This window comes from Syngnathus acus, unplaced genomic scaffold, assembly GCF_901709675.1.
Source record: "Syngnathus acus unplaced genomic scaffold, fSynAcu1.2, whole genome shotgun sequence".
NCBI lineage: Eukaryota > Metazoa > Chordata > Actinopteri > Syngnathiformes > Syngnathidae > Syngnathus > Syngnathus acus.
The window spans coordinates 123,023-141,430 of NW_023590221.1; the positions used below are offsets into that span (position 1 = coordinate 123,023).

The window sequence follows — 18,408 nt, forward strand, 5'->3', positions numbered from 1 at the left end:
GCGCATGCAGAAATGACCAACCTGCAAACGTTTGGTTTATGTTTTATAAGCATTTTTTGTTTTATTGCTTAAATCGCATTTTCTCGACGAGCTGAGCACGTTTTCTGGATGGTGCCTCTCCCGTCACTCTGGTTAGGTTGGCATAGTAAAAAGCGCTCTTGGGGGCTTCAGAGTGCCCAGTTTATCACTGCGCATGCAGAAATGACCACCTGCAACGTTTGGTTTATGTTTTATAAGCATTTTTAGTTTATTGCTTAAATCGCATTTTCTCGACGAGCTGAGCACGTTTTCTGGATGGTGCCTCTCCCGTCACTCTGGTTAGGTTGGCATAGTAAAAAGCGCTCTTGGGGGCTTCAGAGTGCCCAGTTTATCACTGCGCATGCAGAAATGACCACCTGCAACGTTTGGTTTATGTTTTATAAGCATTTTTAGTTTTATTGCTTAAATCGCATTTTCTCGACGAGCTGAGCACGTTTTCTAGTAAAAAGCGCTCTTGGGTGCTTCAGAGTGCCGAGTTGAGTGCGTGGTTTAGCGTCCGCCCCCGGTCCCTTATGGGACCCTATTTGGCCCGCGGACCGGCTGGCGGGAGCTCCGTGAAAGCCTGTCCGCCCTCCGAGCACTCCTGCCGGGCGTGGGTTAGAGACCGCGCCCGGTCACTTATGGGACCCTAATTGGCCCGCGGACCGGCTGGCGTTACCTCCGTGAATGCCTATCCGCCGTCCGAGCACTCCTGCCGGGCCTGAGTTAGAGACCGCGCCCGGTCACTTATGGGACCCTAAATGGCCCGCGGACCGGCTGGCGGTACCACCGTGAAAGCCTATCCGCCCTCCGAGCACTCCTGCCGGGCGTGAGTTCGAGACCGCGCCCGGTCACTTATGGGACCCTAAATGGCCCGCGGACCTGCTGGCGGGAGCTCCGTGAAAGCCTGTCCGCCCTCCGAGCACTCCTGCCGGGCGTGGGTTAGAGACCGCGCCCGGTCACTTATGTGACCCTAAATTGCCCGCGGACCGGCTGGCGGTACCACCGTGAAAGCCTATCCGGCCTCCGAGCACTCCTGCCGGGCGTGAGTTCGAGACCGCGCCCGGTCACTTATGGGACCCTAAATGGCCCGCGGACCTGCTGGCGGTACCTCCGTGAATGCCTATCCGCCCTCCGAGCACTCCTGCCGGGCCTGAGTTCGAGACCGCGCCCGGTCATGTATGGGACCCTGAATGGCCCGCGGACCGGCTGGCGGGACGTCCGTGGATGCCTATCCGCCCTCCGAGCACTCCCGCCGGGCGTGGGTTAGAGACCGCGCCCGGTCATGTATGGGACCCTGAATGGCCCGCGGACCTGCTGGCGGGACCTCCGTGAATGCCTATCCGCCCTCCGAGCACTCCTGCCGGGCGTGGGTTAGAGACCGCGCCCGGTCAGTTATGGGACCCTAAATAGCCCGCGGACCGGCTGGCGGGACCTCCGTGAATGCCTATCCGCCCTCCGAGCACTCCTGCCGGGCCTGAGTTTGAGACCGCGCCCGGTCAGTTATGGGACCCTAAATAGCCCGCGGACCGGCTGGCGGGACTTCCGTGAATGCCTATCCGCCCTCCGAGCACTCCTGCCGGGCCTGAGTTTGAGACCGCGCCCGGTCAGTTATGGGACCCTAAATAGCCCGCGGACCGGCTGGCGGGACTTCCGTGAATGCCTATACGCCCTCCGAGCACTCCTGCCGGGCGTGGGTTTGAGACCCTTATGGGACCCTATTTGGCCCGCGGACCGGCTGGCGGGATTTCCGTGAAAGCCTGTCCGCCCTCCGAGCACTCCTGCCGGGCGTGGGTTAGAGACCGCGCCCGGTCACTTATGGGACCCTAATTGGCCCGCGGACCGGCTGGCGGTACCTCCGTGAATACCTATCCGCCGTCCGAGCACTCCTGCCGGGCCTGAGTTAGAGACCGCGCCCGGTCACTTATGGGACCCTAAATGGCCCGCGGACCGGCTGGCGGTACCACCGTGAAAGCCTATCCGCCCTCCGAGCACTCCTGCCGGGCGTGAGTTCTTGGGTGCTTCAGAGTGCCGGGTTTATCACTGCGCATGCAGAAATGACCACCTGCAACGTTTGGTTTATGTTTTATAAGCATTTTTTGTTTTATTGCTTAAATCGCATTTTCTCGACGAGCTGAGCACGTTTTCTGGATGGTGCCTCTCCCGTCACTCTGGTTAGGTTGGCATAGTAAAAAGCGCTCTTGGGGGCTTCAGAGTGCCCAGTTTATCACTGCGCATGCAGAAATGACCACCTGCAACGTTTGGTTTATGTTTTATAAGCATTTTTAGTTTTATTGCTTAAATCGCATTTTCTCGACGAGCTGAGCACGTTTTCTGGATGGTGCCTCTCCCGTCACTCTGGTTAGGTTGGCAAAGTAAAAAGCGCTCTTGGGTGCTTCAGAGTGCCGAGTTTATCACTGCACATAAAGAAATGACCACCTGCAACGTTTGGTTTATGTTTTATGAGCATTTTTAATTGTATTGCTTAGAGCGCATTTTCTCGACGAGCTGAGCACTATTTCTAGTAAAAAGCGCTCTTGGGTGCTTCAGAGTGCCGGGTTTATCACTGCGCATGCAGAAATGACCACCTGCAACGTTTGGTTTATGTTTTATAAGCATTTTTTGTTTTATTGCTTAAATCGCATTTTCTCGACGAGCTGAGCACGTTTTCTGGATGGTGCCTCTCCCGTCACTCTGGTTAGGTTGGCATAGTAAAAAGCGCTCTTGGGGGCTTCAGAGTGCCCAGTTTATCACTGCGCATGCAGAAATGACCACCTGCAACGTTTGGTTTATGTTTTATAAGCATTTTTAGTTTTATTGCTTAAATCGCATTTTCTCGACGAGCTGAGCACGTTTTCTGGATGGTGCCTCTCCCGTCACTCTGGTTAGGTTGGCATAGTAAAAAGCGCTCTTGGGGGCTTCAGAGTGCCCAGTTTATCACTGCGCATGCAGAAAAGACCACCTGCAACGTTTGGTTTATGTTTTATAAGCATTTTTAGTTTTATTGCTTAAATCGCATTTTCTCGACGAGCTGAGCACGTTTTCTGGATGGTGCCTCTCCCGTCACTCTGGTTAGGTTGGCAAAGTAAAAAGCGCTCTTCGGTGCTTCAGAGTGCCGAGTTTATCACTGCACATAAAGAAATGACCACCTGCAACGTTTGGTTTATGTTTTATGAGCATTTTTAATTGTATTGCTTAGAGCGCATTTTCTCGACGAGCTGAGCACTATTTCTAGTAAAAAGCGCTCTTGGGTGCTTCAGAGTGCCGGGTTTATCACTGCGCATGCAGAAATGACCACCTGCAACGTTTGGTTTATGTTTTAAAAGCATTTTTTGTTTTATTGCTTAAATCGCATTTTCTCGACGAGCTGAGCACGTTTTCTGGATGGTGCCTCTCCCGTCACTCTGGTTAGGTTGGCAAAGTAAAAAGCGCTCTTGGGTGCTTCAGAGTGCCGAGTTTATCACTGCGCATGAAGAAATGACCACCTGCAACGTTTGGTTTATGTTTTATAAGCATTTTTAATTGTATTGCTTAGAGTGCATTTTCTCGACGAGCTGAGCACGTTTTCTAGTAAAAAGCGCTCTTGGGTGCTTCAGAGTGCCGAGTTGAGTGCGTGGTTTAGCGTCCGCCCCCGGTCCCTTATGGGACCCTATTTGGCCCGCGGACCGGCTGGCGGGAGCTCCGTGAAAGCCTGTCCGCCCTCCGAGCACTCCTGCCGGGCGTGGGTTAGAGACCGCGCCCGATCACTTATGGGACCCTAATTGGCCCGCGGACCGGCTGGCGGTACCTCCGTGAATGCCTATCCGCCGTCCGAGCACTCCTGCCGGGCCTGAGTTAGAGACCGCGCCCGGTCACTTATGGGACCCTAAATGGCCCGCGGACCGGCTGGCGGTACCACCGTGAAAGCCTATCCGCCCTCCGAGCACTCCTGCCGGGCGTGAGTTCGAGACCGCGCCCGGTCACTCATGGGACCCTAAATGGCCCGCGACCGGCTGGCGGGAGCTCCGTGAAAGCCTGTCCGCCCTCCGAGCACTCCTGCCGGGCGTGGGTTAGAGACCGCGCCCGGTCACTTATGGGACCCTAAATGGCCCGCGGACCTGCTGGCGGTACCACCGTGAAAGCCTATCCGCCCTCCGAGCACTCCTGCCGGGCGTGAGTTCGAGACCGCGCCCGGTCACTTATGGGACCCTAAATAGCCCGCGGACCGGCTGGCGGGACCTCCGTGAATGCCTATCCGCCCTCCGAGCACTCCTGCTGGGCCTGAGTTTGAGACCGCGCCCGGTCATGTATGGGACCCTGAATGGCCCGCGGACCGGCTGGCGGTACCTCCGTGAATGCCTATCCGCCGTCCGAGCACTCCTGCCGGGCCTGAGTTAGAGACCGCGCCCGGTCACTTATGGGACCCTAATTGGCCCGCGGACCGGCTGGCGGTACCTCCGTGAATGCCTATCCGCCGTCCGAGCACTCCTGCTGGGCCTGAGTTAGAGACCGCGCCCGGTCACTTATGGGACCCTAAATGGCCCGCGGACCGGCTGGCGGTACCACCGTGAAAGCCTATCCGCCCTCCGAGCACTCCTGCCGGGCGTGAGTTCGAGACCGCGCCCGGTCACTTATGGGACCCTAAATGGCCCGCGGACCTGCTGGCGGTACCTCCGTGAATGCCTATCCGCCCTCCGAGCACTCCTGCCGGGCCTGAGTTCGAGACCGCGCCCGGTCATGTATGGGACCCTGAATGGCCCGCGGACCGGCTGGCGGGACGTCCGTGGATGCCTATCCGCCCTCCGAGCACTCCCGCCGGGCGTGGGTTAGAGACCGCGCCCGGTCATGTATGGGACCCTGAATGGCCCGCGGACCGGCTGGCGGGACCTCCGTGAATGCCTATCCGCCCTCCGAGCACTCCTGCCGGGCGTGGGTTAGAGACCGCGCCCGGTCAGTTATGGGACCCTAAATAGCCCGCGGACCGGCTGGCGGGACCTCCGTGAATGCCTATCCGCCCTCCGAGCACTCCTGCCGGTCCTGAGTTTGAGACCGCGCCCGGTCAGTGTTGGGACCCTAAATAGCCCGCGGACCGGCTGGCGGGACTTCCGTGAATGCCTATCCGCCCTCCGAGCACTCCTGCCGGGCCTGAGTTTGAGACCGCGCCCGGTCAGTTATGGGACCCTAAATAGCCCGCGGACCGGCTGGCGGGACCTCCGTGAATGCCTATCCGCCCTCCGAGCACTCCTGCCGGGCGTGGGTTTGAGACCGCGCCCGGTCAGTTATGGGACCCTAAATAGCCCGCGGACCGGCTGGCGGTACCTCCGTGAAAGCCTATCCGCCCTCCGAGCACTCCTGCCGGGCGTGAGTTAGAGACCGCGCACGGTCACTTATGGGACCCTAAATGGCCCGCGGACCGGCTGGCGGTACCACCGTGAAAGCCTATCCGCCCTCCGAGCACTCCTGCCGGGTGTGAGTTCGAGACCGCGCCCGGTCACTTATGGGACCCTAAATGGCCCGCGGACCTGCTGGCGGTACCTCCGTGAATGCCTATCCGCCCTCCGAGCACTCCTGCCGGGCCTGAGTTCGAGACCGCGCCCGGTCATGTATGGGACCCTGAATGGCCCGCGGACCGGCTGGCGGGACGTCCGTGGATGCCTATCCGCCCTCCGAGCACTCCCGCCGGGCGTGGGTTAGAGACCGCGCCCGGTCATGTATGGGACCCTGATTGGCCCGCGGACCGGCTGGCGGGACCTCCGTGAATGCCTATCCGCCCTCCGAGCACTCCTGCCGGGCGTGAGTTCGAGACCGCGCCCGGTCACTTATGGGACCCTAAATGGCCCGCGGACCTGCTGGCGGTACCTCCGTGAATGCCTATCCGCCCTCCGAGCACTCCTGCCGGGCCTGAGTTTGAGACCGCGCCCGGTCAGTTATGGGACCCTAAATAGCCCGCGGACCAGCTGGCGGGACCTCCGTGAATGCCTATCCGCCCTCCGAGCACTCCTGCCGGACGTGGGTTTGAGACCGCGCCCGGTCAGTTATGGGACCCTAAATAGCCCGCGGACCAGCTGGCGGTACTTCCGTGAAAGCCTATCCGCCCTCCGAGCACTCCTGCCGGGCGTGAGTTAGAGACCGCGCACGGTCACTTATGGGACCCTAAATGGCCCGCGGACCTGCTGGCGGGGCTTCCGTGAAAGCCTATCCGCCTTCCGAGCGCTCTTGCCGGGCGTGAGTTAGCGTCCGCGCCCGTTCGCCTCACGTCACTGTGGTTAAGTTGGCATAGTAAAAAGCGCTCTTGGGTCCTTCAGAGTGCGGAGTTTATCACTGCGCATGAAGAAATGACAACCTGCAACGTTTGGTTTATGTTTTATAAGCATTTTTAGTTTTATTGCTTAAATCGCATTTTCTCGACGAGCTGAGCACGTTTTCTGGATGGTGCCTCTCCCGTCACTCTGGTTAGGTTGGCAAAGTAAAAAGCGCTCTTGGGTGCTTCAGAGTGCCGAGTTTATCACTGCACATAAAGAAATGACCACCTGCAACGTTTGGTTTATGTTTTATGAGCATTTTTAATTGTATTGCTTAGAGCGCATTTTCTCGACGAGCTGAGCACTATTTCTAGTAAAAAGCGCTCTTGGGTGCTTCAGAGTGCCGGGTTTATCACTGCGCATGCAGAAATGACCACCTGCAACGTTTGGTTTATGTTTTATAAGCATTTTTTGTTTTATTGCTTAAATCGCATTTTCTCGACGAGCTGAGCACGTTTTCTGGATGGTGCCTCTCCCGTCACTCTGGTTAGGTTGGCATAGTAAAAAGTGCTCTTGGGGGCTTCAGAGTGCCCAGTTTATCACTGCGCATGCAGAAATGACCACCTGCAACGTTTGGTTTATGTTTTATAAGCATTTTTAGTTTTATTGCTTAAATCGCATTTTCTCGACGAGCTGAGCACGTTTTCTGGATGGTGCCTCTCCCGTCACTCTGGTTAGGTTGGCAAAGTAAAAAGCGCTCTTGGGTGCTTCAGAGTGCCGAGTTTATCACTGCACATAAAGAAATGACCACCTGCAACGTTTGGTTTATGTTTTATGAGCATTTTTAATTGTATTGCTTAGAGCGCATTTTCTCGACGAGCTGAGCACTATTTCTAGTAAAAAGCGCTCTTGGGTGCTTCAGAGTGCCGGGTTTATCACTGCGCATGCAGAAATGACCACCTGCAACGTTTGGTTTATGTTTTATAAGCATTTTTTGTTTTATTGCTTAAATCGCATTTTCTCGACGAGCTGAGCACGTTTTCTGGATGGTGCCTCTCCCGTCACTCTGGTTAGGTTGGCAAAGTAAAAAGCGCTCTTGGGTGCTTCAGAGTGCCGAGTTTATCACTGCGCATGAAGAAATGACCACCTGCAACGTTTGGTTTATGTTTTATGAGCATTTTTAATTGTATTGCTTCGAGCGCATTTTCTCGACGAGCTGAGCACGTTTTCTAGTAAAAAGCGCTCTTGGGTGCTTCAGAGTGCCGGGTTTATCACTGCGCATGAAGAAATGACCACCTGCAACGTGTGGTTTATGTTTTATAAGCATTTTTAATTTTATTGCTTAAATCGCATTTTCTCGACGAGCTGAGCACGTTTTCTGGATGGTGCCTCTCCCGTCCCTCTGGTGAGGTTGGCATAGTAAAAAGCGCTCTTGGGGGCTTCAGAGTGCCGAGTTTATCACTGCGCATGAAGAAATGACCACCTGCAACGTGTGGTTTATGTTTTATAAGCATTTTTAATTTTATTGCTTAAATCGCATTTTCTCGACGAGCTGAGCACGTTTTCTGGATGGTGGCTCTCCCGTCGCTCTGGTTAGGTTGGCATAGTAAAAAGCGCTCTTGGGGGCTTCAGAGTGCCGAGTTTATCACTGCGCATGTAGAAATGACCACCTGCAACGTTTGGTTTATGTTTTATAAGCATTTTTAGTTTTATTGCTTAAATCGCATTTTCTCGACGAGCTGAGCACGTTTTCTGGATGGTGCCTCTCCCGTCACTCTGGTTAGGTTGGCAAAGTAGAAAGTGCTCTTGGTTGCTTCAGAGTGCCGAGTTTATCACTGCGCATGAAGAAATGACCACCTGCAACGTTTGGTTTATGTTTTATAAGCATTTTTAATTGTATTGCTTAGAGCGCATTTTCTCGACGAGTTGAGCACGTTTTCTAGTAAAAAGCGCTCCTGGGGGCTTCAGAGTGCCGAGTTTATCACTGCGCATGAAGAAATGACCACCTGCAACGTTTGGTTTATGTTCTATAAGCATTTTTAGTTTTATTGCTTAAATCGCATTTTCTCGACGAGCTGAGCACGTTTTCTGGATGGTGCCTCTCCCGTCACTCTGGTTAGGTTGGCACAGTAAAAAGTGCTCTTGGGGGCTTCAGAGTGCCCAGTTTATCACTGCGCATGCAGAAATGACCACCTGCAACGTTTGGTTTATGTTTTATAAGCATTTTTAATTTTATTGCTTAAATCGCATTTTCTCGACGAGCTGAGCACGTTTTCTGGATGGTGCCTCTCCCGTCACTCTGGTTAGGTTGGCAAAGTAAAAAGCGCTCTTGGGTGCTTCAGAGTGCCGAGTTTATCACTGCACATGAAGAAATGACCACCTGCAACGTTTGGTTTATGTTTTATGAGCATTTTTAATTGTATTGCTTAGAGCGCATTTTCTCGACGAGCTGAGCACGTTTTCTAGTTAAAAGCGCTGTTGGGTGCTTCTGAGTGCCGAGTTTATCACTGCGCATGCAGAAATGACCACCTGCAACGTTTGGTTTATGTTTTATAAGCATTTTTAATTTTATTGCTTAGATCGCATTTTCTCGACGAGCTGAGCACGTTTTCTGGATGGTGCCTCTCCCGTCACTCTTGTTAGGTTGGCATAGTAAAAAGCGCTCTTGGGGGCTTCAGAGTGCCGAGTTTAGACTTAGACTTAGACTTAGACAGAACTTTATTGTCATTTTGTCAACACTAGGTGTGTACAAAACGAAATTTCGTTGCATATGGCTTTCAACAATGTAGTGGTATTTCGGCTGGTTAAAAAGTGACATTCTATATATAAAAATATGAAATAAGATAATTATAAAGTACAAAGTGCAGCAGTGATAAAGTATGTAAACAGTGCAGGAGACAAAAGCAGTATTTACAAGTGTGCAGAGGAATGCTACGTTTGAATGTTCAACAGTCTGACGACAGCAGGGAAAAAACTATTGCAGAACCTGGTGGACCTGCAGCGGATGCTGCGAAACCTCTTCCCAGAGGACAGCAGGGAGAACAGTCCATGGTGGGGGTGTGATGGGTCCCTGATAATATTACGGGCTCGGGACACGCAGCGCTGGGATGACAAGTCCTGAATGGAGGGAAGAGGAGCCCCGATGATCCTCTCTGCTGTCCTCACCACTCTCCTCAGGTTCTTCCAATCGGAGGCGCTGCAACCTCCACACCACACCGAGAGACAGCTTGTCAGAATGCTCTCTATGGTGCTTCGGTAGAACGTCCTCATGATGGGTGGGGGCAGGTGGGCTCTCCTCATCCTCCGCAGGAAGTACAAGCGCTTCTGTGCCCTCTTGACCAGTGTTGTGGTGTTCACAGTCCAGGTGAGGTCGTCTGTGATGTGGACTCCCAGGAATTTAGTGCTGCTGACCACCTCCACAGCTGAGCTGTTGATGATCAGTGGAGCGTGGTGAGGCTGGTTCTTCCTGAAGTCGACGATGATCTCCTTCGTCTTCTCCACATTCAGGATCAGGCTATTTTCTCTGCACCAGCCCACCAACTGCTCCACCTCCTCTCTGTAGTCCAGGTCGTTGTTGTCCCTGATGAGGCCCACCACCGTTGTGTCGTCTGCAAACTTCACGATGTGATTGGTGGTGAACCTGGGGGCGCAGTCGTGTGTCATCAGGGTGAACAGCAGGGGGCTCAGGACGCAGCCCTGAGGGGAGCCTGTGCTGAGGGTGATGACATCTGAGGTGTTCTGTCCGACCCGGACTGACTGAGGTCTGTTGGTGAGGAAGTCTAGCAGCCAGTTCCGAAGGGGGGTGCTGAAGCCCAGGTGTTCCAGTTTTTCCACCAGATGTTGTGGAATGATGGTGTTAAACGCTGAGCTGAAGTCCAGGAACAGCAACCGCACGTGGGTGTTCCTCTCCTCCAGGTGAGCCAGGCTCAGGTGAAGAACGGAGGAGATGGCATCCTCAGTAGAGCGGTTCTGCCGGTAGGCAAACTGGAACGGATCGAATGTTGGGGGGAGTCTGGAGACGATGTGATCTTTGAGCAGCCTTTCGAAGCACTTCATCATGATGGGAGTCAGTGCCACAGGTCTGTAGTCATTCCATGAGGTGATTTGAGGTTTCTTCGGCACCGGAATGATGGAGGCAGCCTTGAAGCACACTGGCACTTTGGCTTGGTCCAGCGAGATGTTAAAAATGTCTGTGATGACACCAGCCAGCTGGCCTGCACATTCCTTGAACACCCGCCCAGGTATGTTGTCGGGGCCTGGGGCCTTACGTGGGTTGACTCTTCTCAGAGTCTTCCACACGTCGGCTGAGTCAAGGCAGAGGGCCTCCTCTTCCTGGTGGGGAACAGTTTTAACTGCAGGAGTGCTGTTTAGTGCCTCAAAACGCCCAAAGAAGTTATTTAGACCATTTAGGAAGTCAGTATCAACCTCACCCACCGGGGGGGAGGGTAAGTTGTAGTCCGTGATCGCCCGTATGCCTTGCCACATACTCCTGGTGTTATTGGCGTCGTGGAAAAAATCCTGAATTTTCCGACTGTGGCTTCGCTTCGCTAGCCTGATGGCACGGTTCAAGTTGGCTCTCGCTGTCCTCAGTGCCTCCTTGTCGCCAGACTTGAAGGCTGAGTTCCGTGCTCGTAGCGTATGACGTACATCCTCAGTCATCCAGGGTCGTTGGTTGGCTCGGGTGATGATGTTCTTAGTGGTGCTGACGTCCTCGGAGCATTTGTTGATGTAGGCTGACACAGTCATGGCGTACTCATCAATGTCGATCTGATTGTCATATGTTGCTGCTGATTTGAACATGTCCCAGTCAGAGCACTCAAAGCAGTCCTGGAGTGCCTCCATGGCCCCCTCAGACCACACCCTCACCTCCTTCACTGTGGGTTTTGCTCTGATCAGCAGGGGCCTGTATGCAGGGATTAGCATAACAGATAGGTGGTCTGAAGAGCCGAGGTGGGGGCGGGGGGCTGCTCTGAATGCATCCTTTATATTGGTGTAAACCAAGTCCAGAGTGTTCTCTCCCCGAGTTGGAAAATCCACGTGTTGGTAAAAATGAGGGAGAATAGTCTTCATGCTAGCCTGGTTGAAGTCCCCAGCAATGATGAAAACCCCCTCTGTGTGCGTGGATTGCAGCTCACTGATTGTCCGATAGAGAACCCTCATGGCCTCTTTAGTGTTAGCGCTAGGAGGCACGTACACAGCCGTGATGCTAACAACAGTAAACTCTCTGGGCAGGTAGAAGGGTCTGCAGTTAACAGTCAAAAGCTCGATGTCCGAAGAGCAGAAGCTGGCGACAGATCTAGCATTTTTGCACCAGTTGTTGTTGATGTAGACACACAGCCCACCTCCTCGGGATTTACCGCTTAGCTCGCTGTTTCTGTCGGCGCGGAATGTAGCGAGCCCCTCCAGGCTAACGGCGTTGTCCGGCATTGATGAGTTCAGCCATGTCTCCGTCAGGATGAGAGCGCAGCAGTTTCTAACTTCCCTCTTTGAAGAGAGTTCCAGTTTAGATGGTCCATTTTATTATCCAGTGAGCGGACGTTGGAGAGGAAGATGGATGGAAGCGGCGGTTTGTAGGGGTTAGCTCTAAGCTTAGCCGTTAGCCCACCTCGACAGCCGCGCTTTCGCCGCCGGTCACACCGCCTACGCTTACTCCTCCTCCGGCGTGTGCTGCCCGGCGAGCCCGCTGCGTCGTGAGCTTCTGGGGCTAGCGCCCTAAGCACTCCGAGGCTACGCAAACAGACTAGGGTAGTTGTGGCTACGAGTCCGAAAACACTTGATGACCGTACCTCCAGCAGGCGCTGGCGATCATACACTAATCTACTGGATGGATAAACTAAACTTTGTGTTGTTTGTAGTGTCCTAGGCGACATATTTTGTGAAAATCCTCGTCGATTGTTGAGACCCGTGGCGGCCGCGGCCAACTGGGGCGCCGCCATCTACCATGCTACTATTTTGCGAGCAAGCAAAGCAAGATAGCTGGGCCAAGTTTGAGAACCAGTTAGTGTTCTCGAACCTCATAGCTGGTTGAAGCGCTGGTCTTGGAAAGCAGGGTCGAGTCCTGATTTTGATTCTCCTTTATGTACAAGTTTGAATGTGACAACAGTCATGCCTAACGAGCAAAAGGACAAGGTGTGTCTTTTCATCAAAAAAGATGTGGCCAAAGATTCTCTCAGAAGCGACATTTAAAAACACATGCAAGAACACACACAGGTGAGAAACCTTTTTCCTGCTCAGTTTGTGGTCAAAGAATCTCTCAGAACAGTCACTTAAAAATAAACACAAGAACACACACAGGTGAGAAACCTTTTTCCTGCTCAGTTCCTGGCCCAAGATTGTTAGGGTTGACAAATTGTCTTGATTGTACGATTGTGTTGGAATGGAGACTATATTGATTAACCAGTTGCTGAGGGGGAAAAAATATTCTGTTTGTTCCCACAACATCGTAAACAAAGTGCTAAGACCTCTGCACTGGTTAACCAGCTGCAGAGGAAGCAATCAAGTTGTTCTGTTTCCCCCAACATCATAAAACACCCCCTGCTCTGATTTGACCAGATGTCGGGGGTTCACCAAACCTGTCCACTCTCAGCCCCCCCCCCCTGTTTTCTCTCAATCAATATGTCCTTATATGTTCAGAGTTTCTGAATAGATATTTGAAAGAGTAATATGGGAAATGACTTTAAAATATACGTATGTAGTCTCCGCTCAGCATCCGTCGCCATTTAACGAATGCCAGTTTCAAGGCTGAATTCGTGTGTCACGTGATGTGCGTTCGCGTCGCACCGGGAGTCACGTCATGCAGCCCTATAATTGGCAATAAAAAAATAAAAAAACTTTCTAAGGATGCAGCCTGTGAATTTGGACTCAGCGAGTGAATCCTTTTTTGCAAGACCAGTTCTCTTGCTAGCAATGAGGCTTTAGCACCTACCGCTAATCAAAAATTCAAACACACTACTATCAGGCAGGGTTATGTTGCGTTTTGTTCAAGATGTCCGTCGTTGAGCAAAGAAAACAAAGATGTGGAGTAATAGTTGGTTCTTTATTTGCAAGATCTTGGGTTGATTCACGGCAGTCAGTACAAGTGCAATTCAGCAGAGGAGAACAACCACGTCAGACTCCAGATCAGAAGGTTTTATATTCTCCGCAAGCAGGAATACGGAAGGGAAGAAAAGGGAGGGGAAAAGAAGGAAAAACATATCCTCATAAGAATGTCTTGTTGTCTACTGAATGTTTTGTATCAATGTGTCATGACGTTAATAAGCTCTGCCTTATGTGTAATGGAAAAGTTACCAAGCTGTGTGTGCCGTGTCTGTGCTCTGATGGAGCAACTATGTTTTCATAAATTAATATAAAATTAATATGAAATATTTAGACATTGCTGTTGCTCCCTTTTCAGTATGTATACTGCTGGGGCCTGAATTTCCCCACCCCCGGGGATCTATAAAGTTTCAATCAATCAATCAATCAATCAATCAATCAATCAATCAATCAATCAATCATCTGACTTAGCTCCCACAATAGCTCCTACAAGATGTCTCCCGGGTCTCTTAGCTGGCTCGTATCTTTGTTTGTTAGCCTTGGAAACTCCTCTATCTTGTTTAGCAGTGTGTCCTCAATTGCTTCTGAGGAACGGTGACACTCTTCAACCCGTTCCCAAATCATCTTTACGCCTCCAGCGGGTACTCCATGAACCCTTTTCACCTGTTCTGCAGATCTTGGACCTAGCCACCTTGTTAGTAGGTCTAACTCCTCTCTTTCTGATAAATTTAAGTCTTTAGTCGTGCCAATAAATGATGCTTTCTATGCCCAATAGTTTTGCGGTTTGTCGTCAAATTGCAGTAAACCAGCGCTGACGAGTTACCGTATTTTCACGATTAAAACGCGCACCGTAATAAAAGGCGCAGTCTCCGTTATGTGTTTCATGACTGTGTTTAACACACATAGGGCGCACCGCGTCATAGGGCGCGGGTTTTATATATACAATCCACGCCCACACTTGCCCCTTCAACGTTCTCATGGCGCTCTTAACTACGTCCGCCTTACAACAACATACACACACACACGCACATATACACACACACACACACACACACACGCACACACACACACACACACACGCACACACAGGGCAGTGACTCTCCAATACACATAGATACCAAATGGTCAGGTGACGCTTTCCCGCCTTTTCCGGACAGTATAAAACCTTCTGATCTGGAGATGGGGGGTGTTGTTACATCTGCTGAAGTGCCATGCGTACTGACCGCCATTAAACAACCCAAGATCTTGCCAATAAAGAACCAACCGTTACCCCACATCTTTGTTTTCCTGACCAAACAACGGACATCATCAACAACACACAACAGTCGTTGATGGAATCAAACCGGCACTTTCTTAACTGTGAAGCGGACATTCTAACCAGTGTACCACCGAGCTGCCAAAGAGTATAAATATTACTATATTGAGTCAAATACAAACCAGATTACAGATACAGTGGAGCCTCGGTTTTCGACCACAATCCGTTGCAGAAGGCTGTTGAAGTGAATCGTTCAAATTCCGAATCATGGAAAGAAATTAATCCGTTCCAAGCAAAGAAAAACCCGCCTTTTTAAAGTATTTTTTCATTTGCGCATTTTTGTCCGATCCCGCAACTGCAGTGCTTCGCCGATGCTGGTCGCATTATTGTGACAGAGCGGTCGCTAAAACTTAGAAAATATTTTTAAAGTCCTGATGTACTTTCCAAAATTTAAGTGGGTGGACCTCAGTGCGCAGAGAGCTTAATTTGGTCCGATCGCGCAACCGCAGCGCGCCGGGCGCTCACTGTTGCATTGCTTTAGGAGCAATTTCGAATTTCGTTCGACATCCGAAGCAAAAAATTCTCGAATTTTTTGTTCAAATAATGATTTGTTTGAGAACCAGGCCCCACTGTACAACAATTTAACATCAACTTTCGACGAGGATGGGATTTGAACCCATGCGTGCAGAGCACAATGGATTAGCAATCCATCGCCTTAACCTCTCGGCCACCTCGTCTTGTTCATCTGGTGATGACAATTCACGTTATGTACGTTGTGCCAAGCTACTTTGTGAAGAGAATGAAAATCCGACGAGGATGTGATGAAATTATGAGTGGAGAGCACAATGGAGTAGCAACCCATCGCCTAAATATCTCAGCCATCGCATCTCATGCATGAGTTGTATGGGCGACATGATATGGCATGTACGGTGTAGTATAAGCTACAAGGTAAACTGATACGATACTTTAGATGTGAAACGAAGAAGAGCTAAGCCACAAAAGAAGTGACACTGTCAACAAAGAAAAACGCTTTTTCAATGTTGTCTCACCCCAAATCTTTGGGATCATCAGATCTGCGCAGTTGGATAGTTCCACCAACATTTTAACAACATTCTTTCATGGTCTGCCTGGGTATCTCGGCTGAAGATCCTAAAGAAAAGACCCTAAATTTCTTGTATGCTATTGCATGATCGTATAGCGTTGTGGCCGTAGCATCCCCGGAACGAATCTGGGTCATGGCGTAATTAAATTACCTTGCTGAATTTGTCCGTTGTTCACTGTTACCAAACAGCCTTCTGTTGAACACAAGCTTCCAGACATTACATCCACCTACGTTTTAACATCAACTTTATTTCATAAAGTTCTTCCTAATTCATCTTGGCAAAACTCCCTCAGGCGTTCCCATCTTTTTTTAGGCCTGGCTGCCACGAGGCAGCGGTAGACACACAATTATGACCCTGACAGGACACGTCCAAACCGGCTATGATAGTAATCAGAATTCATTAATCATAATGTCATTAATGTCATATTTGCTACTAGGGGTGTAACGATTCATCGATACACATCGATTAATCGATATAATGCTCTACGATTTATTGGCATCGATGCTAAACGTAAACATCGATTTATATCGCCGTGTTTGACCTCGGACATTAGACGCGACTTTATTTTGAAATCCAGTTCATTGTCGCTTGCTTCCTCTTTCCGGGAGCAGCACGCGGTGTGTTGTGTTGTGAGCAGAGCAGGCACGTGAAAGGGGAGCCGACAACTACGCGGCTCCTGGGCTGGTGCTATGGCTAGTGTCCAAGAAGACGAGGAAATTCGCTCCCCTTTGGGCTTCAAGTCATTCGTTTGGAAGCACTTTGGATTCCAAAGAAAAGATGGCTCAACGGACAATTAAAATTATTGTAAATAAATAGTTCAGTAATGCACTTTAAAGTTAATGGTATTACAAAAAAAGAAAGAATATTCATTTTTCTTTACTTATATGAAAAAAAATATAGGAATTTGATAAAGTTCAGTGTTAAAATAAGCACTTTGTATACTACAATACTCTTGTAATTTCCTAAATAAAGAGTTTGCAGTACCTTGTTGATTTTGCGTATGAATTGTTATAAATCAGGATATTGTTCTATATTTTTTATTTTAAAAAAAATAAAAATAAAAATATCGATCGTGGAGCACTATATCGTGATGTATCATGAATGAATCACAGCAGGCTTTAAGATATCGGCAAATATCGTATCGTGGTTCTTTGTATCGATATGATATCGTATCGTGACAAAACCCGCGATTTACACCCCTATTTGCTACCAATCGGAATGTAACGAAGCTGTTTCCACCCAGTCACGAACTGGGGACTTTCCGCGTGTTAGGCAAACGTGATAATCACTACACTATGGAAACATCTGCTACAGTGGTGCACCTTATTTACTGGACCAAAGGTGAGTGCTACTGGGCACCAGGCGCACCCGAACCATCACTATTTTAGATCTTTACGGTTACTCCCTCATTCATTCACATGTTCGGTAAAACCTCCCCAAATCCCCACTCAAACATGCAAAGCATACGATTCGACATGAAAGCAAATCCATTTGTATAATATAAGGACTTTTGACGTGTGATCTGGTGCTCCCTGTGTGGAGTTTGTAGGTTCTCCCCGTGCCTGCGTAGGTTTTCCCCGGGTTTTCCTCCCACATCACAAAAACATGCTTCGTCAGCCGATTTTGTAATCCAAACTGCCCATAGGTGTGAGTGCAAGTGCGAATTATTGTTTGTCTCTGTGTGCCCTGCGATTGTCTGGCAACCAGTTACAACGTGTCCCCCGCCTACTGTCCGATGACTGCTGGGATAGGCTCCAGCACGCCTGCGACCCCCAGCGGTACAGATAGTAATGGACGGAATGGATGGAATTGAATGCCGATCAGTTTAGGGCCTGAAGAGGGAGCAACAGCAATGTGCAGATACTCTTAGTTTACACAAACATATATACTTCATCATATCAATCAATGTGTAAATAATTTACCCAATCATAGTCGCTCAATCAGACCACAGACACGGCACACAGAGCTTTGTGACTTTCACTTACACATAAGCAGTGAGCACAGACACGGCACACAGAGCTCAGTTAAGTTCAGAGCTCAGTTAAGTTCCATGACACATAGTCACAAAACATTCAGTAAATAACAGTACATTCAGGTGATAACAGAACAGACCTTATCCTTCCGTCCCATTCCCTTCCTAGTTCCTGCTTTTCGTCAGTATAAAGCCTTCTGATTTGAAGTTTGACGTTGTTGTTTCTTCTGCTGAAGTGCCTTGTGCACTGACTGCCATTAAACAACCTAATATCTGTTACAAAAACTGTTACTCCACATTTTTTGTTTTCCTTGCTTAACGATGGACATCTTGAACAAAACGCAACAGGCCGTTTTAGCTATACTATTCACGGCCTCGGCTCGGAAAACTGAGGTTCAATTCCCCAACGCGGAGTCTAAAATCAAAAGGATCATAAGACTTGTTTCCAACCAGGGACCTTCAGCGTGTGAGGGAATGTGATAACCACTACACCATGGAAACTGCGCTGACACACATAGCCTTTTGAAGAGCCTGGCAAAAGTTAAAGAAAAGTGCGAAGCCTGGTTTTCACCCAGTCTCAAATCAGGTACCCTTTAGCGAAACGACTCACAGCCTCGGCTCGGCAAATCGGGCTTCAATTCCCCGACGCGGAGCTTATTTCGTTGTATGAAAAAATTGCTTTTGCTGGCACAGTTTTGAAAAGCAAATCAAAAAGTTCAGAAGTGCCTGCTTTCTTCCTCACTCACTTTTGTTGAACTTTTGCCGGGCTTCTCAAAATGCTTTGGACGTCACCGCAGTTTCCAT

At 50.3% G+C, this 18,408-nt stretch overlaps 1 non-coding gene across 1 annotated transcript; it reads right to left on the bottom strand.

Annotated features, from left to right (window-relative positions):
• Nucleotides 1-15,184: 15,184 nt before the first annotated feature.
• On the bottom strand, nucleotides 15,185-15,266 carry trnas-gcu. The gene has a single exon. It is a non-coding gene; the product is annotated as a tRNA-Ser (tRNA).
• Nucleotides 15,267-18,408: the final 3,142 nt, after the last annotated feature.